We start from the raw sequence: 16,614 nt of genomic DNA on the forward strand, positions 1-16,614 counted from the left end.
CATGCAGACGCACACGTGAGCACACACAGCCACATGCAGATGCACACGTGAGCGCACACAGCCACCCGCAGACGCACACATGAGCGCACACACAGCCACACGCAGACGCACACGTGAGTGCACACAGCCACACGCAGACGCACACACAGCCAAACTCAGATGCACACGTGAGCACACATAGCTACACGCAGATGCACACGTGAGCACACACAGATACCCGCAGACGCACACATGATCTCACACACAGCCACACACAGACGCACACGTGAGCGCACACACAGCCACACGCAGACGCACACGTGAGCGCACACAGCCACCCGCAGATGCACACATGAGCGCACACAGCTAACTGCAGACGCACATGTGAGCACACACACAGCCACACACAGACGCACACGTGAGCGCACACACAGCCACACGCAGACGCACACGTGAGCGCACACACAGCCACAAGCAGGTACTAGTTTCCTTCTCTTCCTACTAAGCAAAGCATGCTCCTGGGTGCATGCCCACCTCACTGCCTCTAGGTGCACTCGGTGACACCAGAGTGCCCAAAATTCCCTGTCTCCAGGCTGCCAGAACACCCCCACCCTGACCCAGATAAGAAACATCCTTCCTTCTTTCCAATTTATAGGACCGTGGCTACTCCTGAAAAGCCAAAGATCATCAGAACAATGGAAAAGTCAGACATGGATATAGTCCCCATACTTAATGGCTTGAGCTCCACCATGACCTGCATCACTACTACCATCACCACCATCACTACTACCACCACTGCTCCCACCCCCAACCACCAACACCAACACCACCACTACCACCACCACCAGCACCACCAGCAGACACACACGTGAGTGCACACTACCATGACCACCAGCACCACCAGCACTGCTGCCAGCACCAACCACCACCACCACCACTGTTTTCCAGAATTTCTATCTATGCCAAATCCTTGGTCTCAGGATTTGAAAGATAAAACCACAGACCATGTGGATGAGGAACAGGACAGAGTTATTGACAGGGAAAGATTGTTAAGCCTAAAGAGGGGGAATAGAACCTCTACCATTAGAGGGGGGATTCAGTCTTCAGTGTAGGTGGTTTAAATGCTACTTTGCCTATCCTGTGGGCAGGGGGTTTTGGAGAAGTATGCCACAATTGGCCAGAGGTCTGTGGGCAGAAAATGATTCTAAAATTCTAAAACAGCAATGCCACTCTTGCAGTTTTTGCTTCAGGCGAGGAATTATGGTGTGTGCTCCCTACTCAAGGGAGAACCACCCACAACTTTTCAGGCTACTTTGTTCATGACCTTGCTAGAGCCTAGAGAGTGTGGCCTGGAAAGGGCAGCCTGTTTGTGCCTAGAGATGAGGGTCTAGCTTCTGACCTCATCCAGGCCTACAGAATGGGGGGATCCATCCCTGTCCAGCCCTGAGCGGGGGAACCCTATATTACCACATCACCACCATCACTAGCAGCAATGTACCAACGCCGCCTCTATCATCACTGTGACCACTACCATGGCCACCACCATGGCCACCACCACCACCATCACGATCACCACCACTGCCAAGAACAACACCCATCACTTGGTCCCTGCTTTATGCTGAGGGCACATTCACAGTCTTCACTACTTTACATATTTAATGTTACAATTATCCATGAGGCAACCTAACTGAAGGGGCTGACCTGACTCACCCATGGTTGTTCTCTTAAATAGGGGTAGAACCAGGATTTCAACATAAGAATCCCGTCACCAAAACCACTGCTCATCATTGTCCAAGAGCTGTCACACCCACTTATTTCCCTTTGTGCTTAAGCCTTCAGGTGGCAAAAAGTGAGCTGGAGAGTTCCCTGGCAGCACCTCTCTCCCTCTCCCTTCCCTTCATCTGAGTGTGGTCAGTCTGGATGGTGGAGTCACTCAGCAGCTTGGGTGATTCCTATGTGTGGCTGATATGTCCTTCTCAGCAATCTGTAATCACTTTCTCTTGGAATGGAGGAACTATCTTCCTTTTAAACTGTAGATATGCCATCCTACCTTAACATATTTCTAATCTCTTTTGTGTTTTTTCTGACTGCTCATATATTGTTTTATCTGAATCTGACTTTCAAATATTTTGGAGGTAATCTTGGTATAAATTAAGTTGCTTAAATGTTTTCTTGCCATCAGAGGTAGTCCCATCTCTGTCTCTGCCTCATGTGTTAAGGGAATAATATGGGTTCCTAAATATGCAAATGAGTGCCTTTTAGGGAGCACCAGTTCAGGGAGAGGAGCCTTAGGTGACGGCTCTTGTGTTTGCAGCATCAGATTGGGGGGGGGGGTCTTCTTTTTCACTAAGGTGAGAAGCTCTTCTCAGTGGCTGGCGTAATGCAGAAGTCTGGGCCAGGAAAATGACAGGTCTTTGTTCTACTGATACCCTGAAATGGGAATTCTCAAAGTTACACTGGACACAGGATTCCATGTTCTCTTTTTTTTTTTTTTTGTAGAGACAGAGTCTCACTGTACCGCCCTCGGGTAGAGTGCCGTGGCATCACACAGCTCACAGTAACCTCTAACTCTTGGGCTTACGCGATTCTCTTGCCTCAGCCTCCCGAGTAGCTAGGACTACAGGCGCCCGCCACAACGCCCGGCTCTTTAATTAAAATGTCCAAAGCTTTAGGAGGCTGGAAATCTTAGTTTCAGATGCCCAGATAAATAAGTTTCTGGTAAAGAAAGCATGTTCTACATTGCGGTGGCTCATGTTTGGAATGGCAGCCAGATTGTTCTGAAAATACCGTAAAGAGATACACAGGGAACAATTGCTGTTTGGAAGGCTTCTAACTAGCAGCAGACATCAGGAGACTCAAACTCTGCCTGCCCTGTCTTCATCAATGAGATACCTCTGTTAGCCAGCAAGGCCTTCTGTACAGCAAAGCAGTGCTGACATTTGAAGTTGTCAGTGACACACTGGATTTGAAGGCCTAGACACCTGCCAGTGAGCCATGTCTGGTAAACTCATAGGACCACAGCCAGCAACCCCAGAACATGGATTTAATGGCAACTGCAGGCAAATGGGACTTGGCAAAATTTACATAGCACCATGTTTGCAAGTGTGTCCATGTGCATCAAGGTGTGAGCACTTGAGATCCACACCCACGCCCCACTAGTGGGTCACTGTTTTGCTACCGTCTAGGAAGATGGCTCCCTGTCTAGTATTCTCTGTTATTAGGGCTCTTAAACTTCCCTATTTTCTTTTTTTTTAATTTCAAATTAATATGAAATTAATTCTTCCCTAATTCTTTTTTTTAAGTTCAAATTAATCTATAAATGTTTAGATTACATTGTTCTCAGTTCCAAGGTAAAGTTCTAGTTGTAAAAGATCCCCTCCCTCAGGGGGCGTGCTGTCCACCACGCATTGTGCCCATAGGTGAGATCCCGTTCAACATCCTTCCTCTTTCTGCCAATTGCCATCCCCTCCTACTCCCCCGGCCCCAGTACGAGACTATATTTGTGTTTTACTATTCATCTGAGCATATAATTGTTTATATATTGGTTTCATGATAGTATAATAATTTTGAGTACACTGGATATTTATTTTTCCATTCTCCTGATACTTTACTAAGAAGAATATATTTCGTCTCTATCTAGGTAAACACAAAAGATGTAAAGTCTCCATTAGTATTCCATGGTATACATATACCACAATTTATTGATCCATTCATTGGTTCATAGGCATTTGAGTTCCTTCCATGACTTGGCAATTATGAATTGAGCTGCAATAAACATTCTAGTGCACATGTTCTTGTGGTAAAATGATTTTTGTTCTTCTGGATAGATGCCTAGTAATGAGATTGCAAGTCAATTTTTAGTTCTTCGAGAATTCTCTATACTTCTTTCCAGAAAGTCTATACTAGTTTGCATACCCACCAACAATATAGAAGTCTTCCCTTCTCTCCACATCCTCACCAGCATCTGCAATTTTAGGACTTTGTGATGTGGGCTGTTCCCACTGGAATTAGGCGAGAGCTCAGATGTTTTTAATTTGCATTTCTCTGATGATTAGGGATGATGAGCATTTTTTCATGTGTTTCTTGGCCATTTGTTATCTTCAGAGAAGTTCCTGTCAAGTCTTGCTCACTTGCACTTCGTCTCCAGTTTACAGAGAAGGGAAGGGAGGCCCACAGAGGGCAGGCCTCAGACTTACACCTGAGTCACCACAGGGCCAGGCCTGGAATCCAGGTTCCCAGATCTGGTACGGCTTGTTGTAGCATCTGTTTCCACTCTATCCACTGAAGCTCCCGGGAGGCAAACCCTCTCCCACCCCCCAACTGCACTCCCTTATAGTCTGGAGATCAGTAGAAATGCACTAAGGTCTGCTCAGTGCCACACACAGGGACCTTGAGGAGGCTCAGGACGTGATCCCTCCCTGAAGACAGCAACTGGACACCATGCTTCAGTCAGATGGCCCTTGTTACTTATGAGCTTTTGATTAAGTCTCTTCTTCCCTCTCTCCAAGTCAAAGAACAGCCATAGCACTGCATCTGGTGAGGTGGGTCACAGGTGGGAGTGATGACTGTTCCCTGCCCTGGCCTGCTGTCTTTGCCTAAAGTCCTGCCACAGAGTCACCCAGCACAGCCCTGTCCTCCTCAGCGACCTGCTGTCTATACAGCAGACTCACAGGATCTCTGCGTGTGGTGCAAGCAGGCAGCTGTCCCATGGTTGTGACTTGAGGGCAAAGACCCCAGGCACTGCCCAAGATACTGGCTGTCAGAGTCACTCCTCTAGACAGAGGCCTCTGCTGGGAGGGCCAACGTACTAGCATGACTGTGCCAAATACAAACACATCTGGATTTAGACAGCAAGGGACTTGAATCAGAGAGGAAGGCTCTTGTAACAGGGAGAACATTCTGGTCTCAGAAATCTGCAAGTATCTCAAAACCAAAACAGAAAGAGGCTTTTCTCTTCCAGGGTGAGGTGGGGATGAGCAGATCATTGAAGGGAAAAGGCTTTAAGGCAGCCAGTTGAGGCCAGTGTGGGGCATGACCACTGTTCTGTGCTTGCTGAGGCCTGAGAGCAGCAGGGCTTGGGGGCCTGTGGCAAGAGAGGAAAAGACTGAGCAGGGGCAGCCAGTGGGCAGCCATGTGCATGTGGTCAGCTAGAGGCACACGGGCCAACTGGACAGCAGACCTGGAAGGTGCTCTTTGAGATGTGAGCACCACGGAGGTTTGGAAGGAGGTTGGTGCAGGACAGACAGGGCAGGGCAGGGATGGTGGGACTTCAGGGGTAGCAGTTAGAAGCCACAAATGCAGGTGGATAAAAGGGGCAGGAGATGGGGCAAGGCACCAACCCAGGTCCTCCTGAGGAAGAATCTGCAGAGAGGAAGACCCTAGTGGGTCTGGGCACTGAGTGAGACTGCAGACATGTCAGAGCTGGTGTGCCCAAGACCATTAAGGACATTTCTGTGTCAGCAGAGGACCTGGCCCCACCTGGGCCCAGCATGCTGAGGCCCCGAGGGAACAGTGTCACGGGAGGAGTGCCACGCAAGACAGGCAGAGTGTCAGCAGCAGGGCTGGGCACCATGTGACTCATCTTGAAGTCATCACTTTGCCATTAATGTGCAGTCACTCTGCCATAGGTGTGTCTATACGATCGTGCGGCCTCTCCAAGAGCTCTGGCGGGGAGCTGTCTACTCCTCAGAGGTTGGCGTTCAAGGTCGTTTCAGCTTGCCCACAGGTGCCCTCTTTAAAGCACATCATCCTTTACATATTTCTCTCTTACAACACTTTTTTGCTCTAGCTTGATCCATGGAATAAACAGTGCTTAAAAAAAAAATTGCCAAAGTTAACTGCAGGCTCTTGGTTTCACCAGGGAAACAGGCTTTTGTTCCCTTCGTCCTTTATTCCCTCGCCAACTGTCAGAACCCTTGCCAGAACTGGAATAGTGGGAAGTGACAGAGACAATGTTCTATTAATAATTTATAACAAACAAATGGACTAATAAAAGATTCATATACTTCTCACCAGGAAGAGTCACTGTTTTCTGAGCTAAAGGCACCTTTGGCTGGGGACTCCCAGAACGTGATGACATTTTCTCAGCCAAGCGGTGTGTTTACACGGCTCCCTACACGCTCAGAGGCAGCCCCTGCCCTGTGCTGACATGAGTGTTCTGTTCACCCGTCTCCCTTCCTCGCTCTGAACTGCCAGCAACAAGCCTGTGCCCATCCGCACAGCCGGCACCCAGAGCCCCGTCTAGCAGAGCCCCAGCTCAATGCTCGTGGAGTGCTAGGTGTGCAGTGGGCAGTAAAGTGCTTTAAAGAGACATTTGGTAGCCTTTCTTCCAGGAATCTTTCTTAACTGTTAATATTTTGGTATATATGTTCTTTTTAAAATACAATTTCAATTGATCAAAATACAATTATCTGTTTTTTGTGATCATCAAATGCTTCAGCATCTGTCCTTCAGATAGCAGAGCAATCCCATGTCTTTTGACCTCCAGGGCCAACCTTGTCTTTTAAAAAATGATTCCACTTTAAATCCTATTTTCTCCTCTCCTTTAACTGCTACCAAATTTCTCTTTATTCTAAAGCACTTTATCTGCCAACGAATACATTTATTCATCAGAGCACATTCAGTAAGGACATAGGGAGAAGTGGGGCTCTGCAGTTAAATGGCACTTAGCCTTGTTCTGGTCCAGACACCTGCTGCTGGGCAGGGCGTGGCCCAGCTCACATCAAAGTGGTTCTCAAACACAAGCACACCCAGCACCCACCTGGCGTCTTGTTAGCCAGGCACTGCCCCTCCACCCTCAGAGTTTCAGATTCGTGGTCGGGGGCCACTCTGAGAACCTGACTTGTGTCCCTAGAGGTCAGTACAGAAGCTGCTCCCGATTCTGCCTCCCCTGGTGACGGGCTCTGGCTGACTTGGCCACATGGGCCTTGCTCTGCACTGGCCACTGCAGCCCCTTTGCCAGGCCCAGCCTCCCAGAGCCAGGGTAATGGCAGGGAGTCCACTGCCTTCGGTGCTTCAGGCGGGGGCCGGCACACAGGATAGGTGGAAACAGGCTTCCCCCACCCCACCAGGCCTCCTCCCAGGCAGCCACACACGAGAACAGTCACGGGGAGGGTGATATACTGCCACAAAAGGTGTCACCTACACAGACACCCACCCTGTGCAGGTCAGCAGCCCTCTCAGCAGCTGGCCCCCATTCCCCCCAGCTGCCTCTGTCTCCCACCCACACATGGCCACACTGTTCCCTACACAGCTTCCCAGCAGGCGAGGCTGTTTCCTCCATTCACACTGTTTTCTCCTTACGGTATCCCCCTAGGTCAAGCCTCATTTCCCCCAATCCAGGTCGTAGGAACCTTCTAGACTTCTGTGGGTACCCAGGACTCAGGACTGGAGTGTAAGGAGAAGCATGCCCTTTGCCCTTTGCCCTTTGCTGTCTCAGAGCTTCCAGTCCTGGTCCACCCAGAACTGTACAGAGCGACCATAAACGTGGAGGTGAGACAGGCTGGCACAAATTCTGAATGCCGGAAAAGGGCAAAGAAAGGGAAGGCAAACGTGGCCTCCTCAGAGGATGTAGGGCCCGGGATGACTCTTCTTGCCCATTTTCACTATTTTCTAGTAGAGCAAAGACTTCTGGGAACTGTGCAAGGAAAAGGGAATTGTCTGCTCCAGCTTCAGCCCTGGCACCTCTCAGTGGGGACAGATTGGGGCCAGGGGCCTGATAAGGATGGAACCCCGGCAAGGTGTCAACTCTGCACCTCCAGGCCCCTGCAGTGGCCTCTGGGGAGAGAATTTAGCTGTGGCTCACACCCCGATTCTGCCATTCTCCTGGGAAAAGGAGCCCTGGTGTGAAGAGAGACGGAGGACCTAGGAGGGGCTGCAGAGACACTTGCCCAAGGACAGCCTTTCACACCCCTTTCTGTAAAATTCAAACTTTATAGAAGCTGCTCCAAGCAAAGCCCCAGGAATAGTCAGCGCCTGAGCGCCTTCACCACCACTCCCATACAGCTTTCTTTTTTTTTCTTTTCTTTTCTCTTGTAAAGTAAATTTATTTCAGTTTAATGTGAGGGTGCAGACAACTAGCTCAAAAACTTTGATTGTGTTAGGAGCGTCCCTCTTGTGATTATGTCCCACCCACACCCTGTGCCCATTCAGTGAGAGCACCCCCACCCTCTCCCCCACCCTCATTACCCCCCCAACTTGGATTGAAATGAGCTTTTCTCCTGTGTGGATTGCATCAGATGTCTACTGGCTTCGCATTAGTACTGAGCACATTGGACACTTGCTCTTCCGTTCTTGTGATACTTTACTAAGAAGAAGGTATTGCAGCTCCATCCAGGATATTACAAAAGATGTGAAGTCTCCATCTTAAAAAGCTAACAATCCCATACATCACTGGGCAAGAGACATGAATAGAACCTTCTCTAAGGAAGACAGACGAATGGCTAACAAACGTGAAGAAATGCTCATCATCCCTAATCATCAGAAAAATGCAAATCAAAACCACCCTGAGGTATCACCTAACCCCAGTAAGATTAGCCCACATCCAGTACAGTTTTCTGTACTTTCACAAGAGGGAGTCGCTTCCCAACAAAGTCAAAATGATTAATTCTTCCTGGATGTTGTATATTCAGTTTTCCATGTATGTTCCAATGAGCAGCTGTGTAGTTTGTCTTGGTGAGAATGTTGGGGGCTCAGGTCTTGATCGCTGGGAAGAGGGTACATGAATTCCTGGAGTTTCCTGCGCCCAGTTGGTGTGGGCAGCTCCAGGCTCACTCCCTGAACACACGTCTACAAATGCCCACCATCTTCTCTCTAATGGTCTAATCTGACCCCACAGCCTTTGTGTAGAGAGACTTTATCTTCATCTGCTTATCCAATCAACTGGTGGACATTATCAAGTAAGCGTCCCCTTGCTTATATGCCTCTTTTTCTTTTAATTCAATTTATTTATTGAGGATCTTGGAAATAAAATCTTATGAAGTCAGTCTGGCTGGAAGCCCTGCGTGTAGCCAGGTGTCTCTGCCAGATCCCCACACGTGCCGGCCGTGTCCAGGGCCACGGCGCCCTGTGTTTATTTTTTGTTGTTAATTTGTATTTAGTTTTAACTTTGTTATTCTTAATTATCAAAGTACTTATATGAATGCTTAAAAATAAAATAATACAGAAGGGGTTATAAAGTGAAAAGTAGTAGTCCCTCCCTGCCCATCTCACCCAACACAAGCCCAGACGGAGGTGACGTCTAACTTTTGACTGTTCCTCCTGCTAGTCACCAGTACATCATTAAATAATATGCATATTTCACTTTTATTATTAATTAATTTGTGTTGTTTATTATCTTTTTCTTAGGATAGATAAGAATTCAGCACACTTATCTCCTCCTCTGTCGGTCTTTATAAACTTACATAATACTCCTACAAGGTTTTCATATTACATTAACTAAAGATAGGAATTCTGAACTCCCCAGTTTATAAAATGAGCATATTGGTCCCTGCCCTTTGCCTCAGGCCTCTTTCCTTCCCTGCACCCAGCACCTCCCGTCATCTTTGTTCTTTTTATAGCTCCAAGGTTGGCAGCATTTACATACTGTCCTGTAACCATAAATAAATCTTGTTACTTTTCCACGGGTTGATTCTAAAATACAAAAAGCAAAAAGGAGCATTTACTTTATCATAACTAAGTAATGATCTTTTGTGGCAGAGCTAACTAGTGCCCTTGGATTGTATTTCCATTTGCTATACTTTTGTTTTTCCTGGAGTTTTATATTGTTTTTATTTTTTACTTGAACTATTTAATTTTATCATAGTCTCATAGCCTCTCTTTATGTTTTTCAAATTCTGTCATACATTCTTCTGTCACATGGCTTTTTTCCCCAAAATAGCTCTCTCTAGGTCCCTCCACCAACCACTGCAGCCTGGACAGCCCTGTCTAACCTCCATGCTAACATCATCCCAGAATTTCCCCTTACAGCTCTCCCATGGTGGAGGGACAGTTTCCTAGATCTTACATCATCTTCTTTCTTCATTTACTCCCACTTCTGTCTGGAATACATCCTCCAGATGCTTTCCTAAGAAAGGAATGTGGGAAGTAAACTCTCCAAGTTCTTGAATACCTAAAAATGTCTTTTCTCCCCTCACATATGTTGAAAATATTAGCAGAATGTAGAATTGTAGTTTAAAAAAAAAATCTGTTTCTCGGGTGGCACCTGTGGCTCAGTAAGTAGGGCGCTGGCCCCATATACCGAGGGTGGTGGGTTCAAACCCAGCCCCCGCCAAACTGCAACAAAAAAATAGCCGGGCATTGTGGCGGGCGCCTGTAGTCCCAGCTGCTCCGGAGGCTGAGGCAAGAGAATCGTGTAAGCCCAAGAGCTGGAGGTTGCTGTGAGCCGTGTGATACCACGGTACTCTACCAAGGGCAGTAAAGTGAAACTCTGTCTCTACCAAAAAAAAAAAAAAAAAAAAATCTGTTTCTCAAATCTAGGGGTACAGCTTCGTTGCATTTAGCATTCACTGTTACAGGCGATAAACCAGACGTCATCCGATGCAAGTTCCTCTGGGAATCATTTATTTATTTATTTTTCTTTCCAAAGCTTTTTGGATTTTGAGCTAACATATCTAAATGTGAGTTTTCATTCATCACCTATTTTGTTCACAGACTGGCGACTGAAACCCTATTGCAACTACATTTCTCAACCTCATCTGTATTTTACCGAGAACTCCAAGTCCCCCCAAAATATAAAAAGCAAAACCTTCTCCATGAGGTTTCTACTCTGCAGGTGTTCAGGCTGTGGCTCTCTCAGCTACAGTCCCTGCCTGCTCCTGTCTTCCAGAAATGTGTTGACATCTCTTGGGCCCCTCCAGTTAGCTTTGTTATTGTAGATATATACCTGTGTTATTCCTGTATTATCATTGCAATTAGGTTCCTGTAGGGAAAAGAAATAAACAAATGTAATAAATCCACCAACTTAAATGGGAAACTTCCACTGTTTTCTTAATAACCTTCTTCTTGTTTAAAAAGTGATCTGTGCAGTGTAAAAAGCAATAATCACTTGTCATCACACCAGGCCTAGGTACTACTGTCAGCAATTTGAGAAATTTTCCTTTGGAATTGTTTTCTAGAAATTTATATTTGTTCTTGGCTATTTGGGGGTTTTGTTGTTGTTGTGTTGTTTTGTTTTTAAGTAAGTAAGCCATTTCCCAGCACCATTTATTGCAAAAGTCTTTCTGTCCCCACTGATGTGGGAAAACAGCTTTATTAAGTATTAAATTCTGGTACAAACTACCTCATTCTGTTCTCATATAAACACTGTGCTTTAGGATTCTCCTCCCACTTCAGCTCTACTGATCAATACATCAGTAAAAAGTCAAATAGTTCTACAGATGTCTTACATTATTAGCAACTTTTTGGATAAATCCTCTCTCATTATTCTTCCTTTTAAAAATCATCTTGGATTTTTATCTATTTCTTCTTATATGTAAACTTTAAAGGGATTTTATTTGATGCCCCCCCAGGAGAAAGTCACTGGTCTTTCTATTAGAATTAAATTGGTTCCTGGAACCAATAGTAATAACCAATATTAACCAAATATTAAGTATTTACCATGTGTGAAACGCCATGCAATGTACAGAAACTTCAGGAATAAGTAAGGTGGATAAAGTCTCTGTCCTCATGAATTTTAAATATAATAGCTTAAATGTTATCTAAATTGATAATTATTTTGAGAAGTTTATTATGTTTATTCTTCTATTCCAGAACCATAGTATATTTCTATGTCTTTTTCTTAAATATTAGCCTTCTGTTTCATCACTTGTGAGATTCAATACCTTTAGTTTCTAATCTTCTTTGAAAAATTTACTAAATATTTACAATTCTACAAAATATTTGCCCAATATTTCTTTTCTGCATTATTTTAATCACTTAATTGGAATAGATCATCAAATTGATACTTTGGAACTAGCTATGAATTAATTTTAAAGTTCACCTATTCTCACAGGCTGATTTTTAATTTTGAGCTCTTAAATTTACCTTCATCTCATCCCTCATCGTGTGTCACTAGAGGATGTTCCTTTTCACTTGTACTGTTGTCTCCCTGCATTCTACACCGTCTCCCTGACACTCAGGGTCCTCTACCTCTGAAGGAAGAGCTCCACGCACACTTGAGGTTGGCCATAGGTACTGGGTGGAGTCCCCTCTGGCCCTTCTCCGCCTTCTGGGGTGCTGTTGAGCCCTTTTCAGATGCAAATCGGGAAAATGTAGCATAACCATGCCTACCTCTCTCAGCTGGGTCAGGCTATATTCTTCTTCTGCTTTCTTTAGAATTTATATACATGAACCATTATAATCTTCCTTAACACCCATGTAGTAAAGGCTTGGCCTCCCAGGCTTCTGGCTGGAGTGACAGTGGGAAGAGGAGAGGTGCTTTCCAGCTGTGTCCCACAGCATAGGTGATGCCCTGTTCTGCAGAAGAAGCAAACCTGGGCACCCGCTTCATCAGCGCTGTCTGTGTTGGCACCTGCTTCATCAGCTTTATCTGTGTTGCAGTTAGAGGTTTTCAACATTAATTTCTAGTGGCATTGTGGCTTTTCATTGTGTTCTGTGTCTTTTTAGGCTTGATAACACAAAGTTGATACAGGCCACCTCGGATGTGGTGCCCAGACACCCCTGCTGCTGGAAACCTCATGTTCATAGGCGAGCTGTTTGTTCTAGTTGGGACCACCAAGCAGGCAGTCCCCATGTAAAATCAGTAATATCTTGGTACAGGGCACAGCCTTGGCCCCTACACCAACCCGTGACCAGTCTATTCCATTCCCTCTCCTAACAGCTTTGAAATTAGGAAAAATGGAAAATGCATCAGGTGTTAGAACTTGACTTATTGTACTTGGGGATTTCTGCTCAGGAACGACGTCATTAAGCGAGTGAATGTTTTCTTTTCCTGCCCGTTAGCCTAAGTGTGGCCACAGAACCTGCACTACATCCAAAGTGTCACCTGGCTGCCAGGCACCGCACCTCAGCCTCTAGGCACGGCACCTCAGCCTCCAGGCGCCGCACCTCAGCCTCCAGGCACGGCACCTCAGCCTCCAGGCACCGCACCTCAGCCTCCAGGCACCGCACCTCAGCCTCCAGCTGCCACCTTGCTGAGGAGGCTCTGTCTTTGCACATTGACTTGATTTTTCAAATATACCTACAATATATTTAGTGCTGTATAATCAATCACCCACGCAGCTCATGGGATTAGGAAGTGTTGATTAGAGAGAGGTGTCGGTCCCTGGGCAGGGGCAGTGTGAAGTTCTCAGGGGGACTCAGGAGAAGGGTCCTCAAAGCATTTTGATGAATGACAGCTAGAAGAGGCGTGTAACTGCCTAGAATGTGAATACCCACAGCACGCACCCACGCAGAGGAAGACTCCTCACGGTGTGTGCATTCAAAAAGAAGTCTTCTCATGTAATCTGTATAAAGTTGCTTAATAATTTTTATTGTTTCAGGTTTTTAAAAATATTTCTCATTACATTTCATCAACATAACATCTCTAAAGGCACCACTAGTTTTCTTTTTTTTAGTTGATATTTCTTTTATTTAGTTGATATTTCCCAACTGAGGATGCAAGTTGCATACAACAGCAGTTGTAGAACCAGAGCTCGGAGCTTGCAGATCTCCACGTGAGCCTTGGTCCACCCTCCATCCAGGCGACATCCCTGACCCGGGCCCAGGTTCCACAGAAACCAGGCAAAGCGGGTTCATATCTGACTCTGAGTTTTTGGTGCCATCATTCCTCAGCACAATGTGCCTCATATTCTAAACTAAGAATAAAGGTTAAAAAGGGAGAATGTAGCCCTCACTTTATTTAACTGGCATGTAGGGAGCTCAGGGCACAGTAACAGTGTGGCCGCTGCTTTGAGAGGGACAGCCCTGTCTGGAGCAGTGTTCCTGTCCCCTCTCACACCAGGAAGCAGGCTCGCTGCTGTGATTTGTGACCAGGAGCCTGAAGCAGGGACAGTACTCGTCCAACAGCTACGGAAGCCAATTGCTGTTGACTCCACACAGCCAGGATGACTCAGCCTAATGAGGCGTCTTGCAGGATTTATGTCAGAGGCATTGCTGAAGAGTTCATTGCCAAAAAGAGAAGGTTTGCTCTCGCCTGTTTATTTTCATTTGTAACGTGCCATATGCCAAATTAGGAAAGGGAAAACTAAAGAATAGTGTGTAGCCACATTGATCTATATAAAAATGATCTATATACAGAAGAAGTTCACAAAAACCAGAAAGGGGCATAGCTGTTTCCAGCAGTGAGAAACGGAAGTAGCTCATAGGAGGGCGGTGGTGGGAATAGTCATCGCAGGAGACCTTACGTTTTCTTCCTTCCTTACGTGGTGGTGGGAATAGTCATCGCAGGAGACCTTACGTTTTCTTCCTTCCTTACGTGGTGGTGGGAATAGTCATCGCAGGAGACCTTACGTTTTCTTCCTTCCTTACGTGGTGGTGGGAATAGTCATCGCAAGAGACCTTACGTTTTCTTCCTTCCTTACGTGGTGGTGGGAATAGTCATCGCAGGAGACCTTACTGTTTTCTTCCTTCATCTCCCGCGGGTGGACGGTGTCTGCTGGCAGAGTAAGTGCAGGTTGCCACGTGCACCCCACACACCCCGACGTGCAAGCTGCAGCCCCAGGCCCTGCAGCGGCAGCTGCCACACACTCTTCCCACGGTCTCCACCTGCCCTCCTCTGCTCAACATCCCTCCAGTGTGGACTCAAAGGCCAGTTATGACATCACTAGAAACAAAAAGTAGTCCGTGTGAGGCAAGGGCTAGGCACAGAACTGGAATTATTTTTACAGAAATAAAAGAAAATTTTCCTAGCAACTACTAATACTAATATCCAGGGAGATGACCAAATCCCACCATTAGAAATGCTACTCTCGGGCGGCACCTGTGGCTCAGTGGGTAAGGCGCTGGCCCCATATACCGAGGGTGGCGGGTTCAAACCCGGTCCCGGCCGAACTGCAACCAAAAAATAGCCGGGCGTTGTGGCGGGCGCCTGTAGTCCCAGCTACTTGGGAGGCTGAGGCAAGAGAATCGCTTAAGCCCAGGAACTGGAGGTTGCTGTGAGCTGTGTGGTGCCATGGCACTCTACCTAGGGCCATAAAGTGAAACTCTGTCTCTACAAAAAAAAAAAAGAAATGCTACTCTCCGCCTTCAGGCAGAGAACCCACAGCAAGCACAGTTCCACACGCCCCTCCTGGCCACCTGCCTGGCGGTCACCTGCAGCCCCGTCATCAGGCCTTCTATTGACCACATGTTCCCGACTTCGTCAAGTTATTCAAAACTTTGATCAATGGGTAGATTTGGGGAATGGGGGAGAAGCAGCAATTTAAACTCTTGCTTCACTGAGGCTGAGGTCAGGCATCCTGTTATTTAGTCCTTTCTGCTGAAAACAATGATTAGATGTAGTGAGGTCCCTTTCCAGCTTGCTAGGAATTGTCTGGTGAATGTGCTGCCGTCTTTAGTGATAAAAGACCTTGTAAGACTACAAGGTAATCATTCTGAACAGTAGATCTCATTATAGATATGGAGGGGGTGGGTGATCCAATGAGTGTTAGCTGGCTTTTAGAACATTTTGGAAATTCACCTAAGGATATTAATTTGGGGCATTTACTTTCTCAGCATTTCCCTCTTCCTCTTGAATGTAAATTGTTTGGGGTTTTTAATTCAGGTTTTGAAGGGCTCTAGGTGATCCGATTAATTGCCAGTAGCCCAGTCTCCTTGGTGGTAAGTGTAGGGCAGCTCAGAACACTGCTATTTTCAGGTTTGGGGAAAATGAGGCATGTGACACCCAGGACATGGATCCAAGTTCACCAGCAGCCCAGAGCCATGAGCCAATTCCCCTGATTAGCTAGAGAGCTTCCCTAAAGTTTCTGTCTTTAAGGAAGAGGCAGAGGGAGCTCAGCCTCCATACCGGCTCTGCCGCTTTCTCTCTGTTCCACACTCCTTCCCAGCTCTTTCTCTGTCCTGCCTCATCCAATTGCTTCTGCTGCCTGGTGACATGGACTGGGGTGCTTGGCGGGCAGGGGTGTGAAAATCAGGTGGGCAGGGCAGCATCCTCCAGAGCAGGGCCCAGAGCCCCAGGGGCAGCCCCACTCCACTCTCCCTGGGCGTGGGGCCTCACAGATGACACTCAGGGTCTCAGCACATTTTACTACATGTTTGTTTTTTTATTATTGTTGAGACAGAGTTCTACCCTATGCCCTGAGCAGAGTGCAATGGCATTGTAACTCACTGCAACCTCAGACTCCCAGCTGTGGGCATCCTGCTGCCTCAGCCTCCAAAAGCCGCTGGGATTACTTGCCACAGCACCCAACTGGGTTTTTCATTTTTTTCATGAGTTGGAATCTCACTCTTGCTCAGACAAGTCTGGAACTCCTGAGCTCAAGCAGGAGTTGCCCCAGCCTCCCACAGTGCTGGGATTACAGGCGTGAGCCACTGTGCCCGGCTACTACATGTTAATGACCCAGTGACCCATCAGAGTGCTGCCTTTGTGTGAGTCCTTGATAAACCCCATTGCAGGGCCTCGCAGGGTGTCCCCGCCACCTGCATGTGTACAGGGCTGGCAGGGTCCTCTCCTGGCCCCGCCGCTGTGTGGGCCCCTGC

At 46.9% G+C, this 16,614-nt stretch overlaps 1 protein-coding gene across 5 annotated transcripts in view; it reads left to right on the forward strand.

Annotated features, from left to right (window-relative positions):
- The window catches only part of DPP6 (dipeptidyl peptidase like 6), a 910,604-nt gene that overhangs the window by 803,561 nt on the left and 90,429 nt on the right, over nucleotides 1-16,614 (forward strand). The gene's annotated exons all lie outside the window — the stretch shown is intronic.

Source organism: Nycticebus coucang, chromosome 11 (assembly GCF_027406575.1).
Source record: "Nycticebus coucang isolate mNycCou1 chromosome 11, mNycCou1.pri, whole genome shotgun sequence".
Lineage (NCBI taxonomy): Eukaryota > Metazoa > Chordata > Mammalia > Primates > Lorisidae > Nycticebus > Nycticebus coucang.